Here is a 5,357-nt window from a genome sequence, read left to right on the forward strand (position 1 = left end):
CAGCAGAGCGCCATCTCCCACCCAGTCAGACACTGAACATGAACCTGAGGTATGTGAACAAACATCAACCAAAAAAGACATTGAGAACTTATATGCAAGCCTAAAAACCTTACTCCACCAAGAGCTCCAAAGCGCTCTCAAAGACCTCAGAACAGAGGTCAGCTCTATAGGAGAACGCACAGATACGCTGGAACATAAAGTGGATGAAACCATTAACAACCAGACCACTATGGATACGGAGATCCTGGCCCTAAGAGCCAGAATGGCCGCCGTGGAGGAAAAACAGGAAGATCAAGAAAATAGGGCAAGAAGAAACAACCTCAGGTTCAAAAACATTCCAGAGACGGTCACAGATCTGGAGAGAGCAACAACTGAATGGCTACAGACCCTTCTCCCGGAAACGCCCCCAGCATTACTGATCCTGGACAGGGTGCATAGAGCGCTCAGACCGCGACCACAAGCCGGAGATAGAGCTCGAGATGTAGTGGTGAGGATGCACTACTTTAAAACTAAAGAAGCGATTTCTAAACTGGCATGGGAAAAAGGAGGGCTGAAATGGGGAGATGTGAAGATAGACGTGTACAACGACCTAGCTCCATCAACGCTGTTGAAGAGGATGGCCCTGAGACATATCACAAAAGTCCTGAGAGACAACGAAATCCGATACAAGTGGGGGTTCCCATTCCGCCTCATCGCCACCAGGAATGGAACGCAAGCCTACATGAGGGTTCCTGAGGAGGGAGTGGACTTCCTAGAAAGACTGGGATTGCAACCCCCAGACTCCATGTCCAGCGAAGAACACAGACCGCCTCCCGTCAGACCCGTATGGAAAGAAGTGGGCAGAGGAGCCACTCCACACAGAAGAAATCCAAAGGAACCCCAGAAATCTTAAATCTTAGGTCTATGCAAAACCTGCTAAAGTGAAGAAGACCCGTAAATCCCGACATAAGGAACTATGCCCAAATGATAGACTGAGATGTGTTATATAAATCCAGATAAGAAATAAGAAGGGGCCAGCGTCATTCCCTCCCCCATGGTTGAGCGGGTAACCCGTAAGGTAGAAGTAGAAGTACTGGTACAGTACGCAGAATACATGTAGCTAGGCAAAAATAAATAAATGAAACAGAAAAAATGTAGGAGGGGGGAGTTGTAGACAAGATAGGGTAAATATATGATCCCGACTGCTGAGTCATGCTTGCTCTATATAAAGCTGGTCACAATGGTATAGAGGTACACATTTGGTAAGAAAGGTCTACTATATTAAATAAAAAATAAACAAAAAGGGATAGAAATGTTAACTGTTAAAAAAAAAAAAAAAAAAGTTGATTTGTTGAGCGGGCCCGCCGCCTGGGACCGCAGTACGGTCCGTACACACCCAAGGTTATGGGTGTTGGATTAGCGCTACTGCGCAATCGCAGAGAAAGTTCGTTCACGTCCAGTGAACACACAAATCCAGGCTATGTTAGTCACCTGGATTACCCTATATATGTTGTTTTATTTTTGATGTTTACATGTTTGAATGTTGTCATTACTGTACGAGGTGCAAAGATACCCTCCGGGCCGACCCTCAGGGGACACCAGAAAACGAATCCACTAGAGGAGAAGACCTCACACCCAGGTAAATACAAATGACACTAACACTAATATCACATAACACCAAGGGATTGAACAATGTGGTAAAAAGGAAGCTAGCCATGACAGAATATAAGAGACTTTCAGGGGACATAATATTCCTACAAGAAACGCACTTCACTGCTGGCTCCACCCCCACGTATTGGGACAAATTATACCCCCAGACATACACAGCTTCGGCAAAGGACGAAAAGAAAAGAGGGGTGGCCATACTCCTAACAAGGAACTCTCCATTCAAGGTAGACAGGGTAAAAAGGGATCCAGAAGGACGATACCTAATAATCACGGGGAGCATAGAAGATACACAAATAACCCTAGTTAATGTCTACGCACCAAATGAAAATAAGAGAATATTTTTCACAAAATTGTTTCGATTGCTGGGCACAACCTCCCGGGGCCGCCTGGTCATGGCGGGAGACTTTAATATAGCCTTAAATGAAAAACAAGACAGATCTAAACCTGCCCTAGCTAAGACAATGGCTGCCCGAAAGGGGGAGAGAAAAACCCTCAGAGAGGGACTTAAAGAGTTTGATTTAAGGGATGCATGGAAGGAGATGAATCCGCAGAAAAGGGACTTCTCTTTCTATTCAGCCCCCCACAAAGTATACACAAGGATAGACTACATATTTGTAGATTCCTTACTGATCCCAAAAATTACAAAGGCTACAATACACCCTATTACTTGGTCAGATCATGGTCCTGTTGAAGTGCACATTGTCGACATACACAAACAAACAAGTAAAGGGACATGGAGACTAAACGAGTCTCTATTAAGGATGCCAGAAGTCATAGCTGAGATCAGTGACGAGGCCTCCAACTACTTCCAAATAAACGAAGGTAGCGTGAACTCACCCTATATCCTTTGGGAGGCCCATAAGGCGGTGGTGAGAGGAAAGCTTATCAGTGTCGCTTCGCATAGAAAGAGGGAGAGACAGAAACAAACAACAAGCCTGCAAGAAAAGATAACGACCCTAGAGGAGGCACATAAAGTAGACCATAGTATAGCCAGGGAGACTGAATTGCGGGACCTCAGAGGGAAACTAAATTTACTACTTACGGATAAAGCTGAGAAGGCCATAGCATGGACAAAACAAAAATTCTACGAGAAGGCCAATAAGGCCAACACAATGCTGGCCACAAGATTAAGGAAGGATAGAATTCAATCTAGAATACATAGCATCAGAAGAAAAGACGGAGTGTGCACAACAAACCCACAGACAATAGCTAATGAATTCACCACATATTACAAAGAGCTATACAATGGAGACAAAGTAGAAAAAGGGAACTCCACCATGAAAAAACAGAGAGCATTTCTCAGAAAAATAAATTTGCCTAAACTCACAGAACAGGATATAACAAAACTATCCCAGCCAATTACGTCGACAGAGGTATTAGATACAATAAAGGGGTTGAAGAACTCCAAGGCCCCGGGACCAGATGGCCTATCCAACATTTACTATAAAAAATTAGCCCACATATTAGTTCCCCAACTACTAAAGATATTTAACAAAGCTCTTGAGGGAGAGCAGTTTCCTCAAACGATGCTGGAATCAAAAATAATATTAATACATAAAGAGGGAAAAGACCCCACCCAATGCAAAAGCTACAGACCGATATCCTTGATCAATAACGATCTCAAAATATTTTCCAAAATATTAGCCACAAGATTGAATACGTATCTTCCGCAACTGATAGACGCAGACCAGGCAGGATTCATACGAGGTCGTCAGGCAGTGGATAACACACGAAGAACAATTGACTTAATCCAGATAGCCAAACACAATAAAACGCCTTCGATGCTACTATCTTTAGACGCGGAGAAGGCTTTTGATCGTGTTGACTGGGGATATATGTTTGAGACACTTCGAGCATTTGGGGTAAAAGGCAAATTTATGAATGCTGTTACATCACTATACGGCACACCCACAGCTAAAGTATCCTATATTAATATGCAGTCTGAGACAATCCACATAAGGAATGGTACAAGACAAGGATGCCCGCTGTCGCCCCTATTGTTCGCATTGGCGATAGAACCGCTAGCAGCCCAAATCAGGGCAAACCCAGATATCGGGGGGATTAAGGTCAAACAAAAAGAATACAAACTGGCATTGTTTGCCGATGACATATTGTTAACCATTTCAAAACCCTTCACCTCACTCCCAAACTTATTTAGTAACTTGTCAGAGTTCCAGAAACTATCGGGATTTAAAATAAACAACGAAAAATCCGAAGCCCTAAATATAAACCTCCCTCAGGAACAACTAAAGCTAATAAAAATAAACTTTGATTTCGCTTGGAAGACACAGGCCATAAAGTACTTGGGAATATGGTTGACTAACTCACCCGACACTATATACGAGACCAACTACCCATCACTAATAAAAACGCTGAAAAAAGAATTAGAAGAATGGTCCAGATATCATATATCATGGTTGGGTAGAATAAATGCCATAAAAATGAACTTACTGCCAAGAATATTGTACCTTTTCCACACACTTCCAGTACAGGTCAGAGCCAGGGACATGCATGAGCTGCAGAAAGCTATCACAAAATTTATATGGAATAACAAAAAAGCGAGAATACAGCTGCCCACATTATATAGATCCAAACAGTCAGGAGGGCTAGCTTTGCCACACTTGTGGCAATATTACCAAGCGGCGCATGTAGGCCAACTGGTTCACTGGCATGCACACAAACAGAGGAAAAAGTGGGTGGAAATTGAGTCCGATGTGATATCTGGGTCATCCATAGAAATGATACTGTGGTTAACAAAAAAAGAAAGACCAGCTCTGAGGGTGCCCCTGGAATCGATCACGCACTCGCTAACCATGTGGGATTCATTGAAACTTAAACACGGGCTAACCACCTACAAATCTCAGATGGCACCACTATTTGAAAATATTAGCTTTACCCCGGGCACGGAACCAACAGCGTTTAAAGACTGGAGCAAGGCAGATATCATAAGGGTAAAAGATCTATGGGCAAACAACGCTATAAAGACGTTTGAGGTAGTAAAGAGAGACTATGGCCTCCCTGACTCGGCCTTTTTTAGGTATCTCCAATTGAGAGATCACATACAGAGGTCAGGTCCGTATAGCGACTTCACAACATTTGAGGATTTGTGCCTCATGGGGGAGGACAAAAAGGGCCTAATCTCTAAAGTATACAGCATACTGGCAGAAGGCAAACAGGAATTGGGGATACAGACCAAATGGAGGACGAGGTGGGAAGAAGAGCTGGGAGAACTAGATCAAGAGCAGTGGGATAACATATTTGAAGGAATAGCAAAGAGCTCCACATGTGTATCAATAAAAGAAAATGCATATAAAATGCTCCACCAATGGTACTACACCCCACTACGATTGTCCAAATTTTTCAGCAACATGTCCCCAGTGTGTACAAGGGGGTGTGGCCAGCAGGGATCGTTTATACATATGTGGTGGACGTGCCCAAAGGTAACAAAGCTATGGAGGGCCACACATGATATGGCGCAGACAATTCTTGGGTATGACTTCCCCCTGGACCCCTGGAAGGTACTGCTATGCAGGCCAATTGAAAACATAGAAAAAACTGATGACAAACTCCTGACACACATATATACAGCTGCCAGATGCGAAATAGCCAAAGCCTGGAAACAGGAACAGCAGCCGGCCATACACGCTGTAAAAGCAAGATTATGGAGGATCTGTCTTATGGAAAAACTGACGGGGATACAAAACGACACA

The sequence above is a fragment of the Ascaphus truei genome, unplaced genomic scaffold (genome assembly GCF_040206685.1).
Source record: "Ascaphus truei isolate aAscTru1 unplaced genomic scaffold, aAscTru1.hap1 HAP1_SCAFFOLD_566, whole genome shotgun sequence".
NCBI lineage: Eukaryota > Metazoa > Chordata > Amphibia > Anura > Ascaphidae > Ascaphus > Ascaphus truei.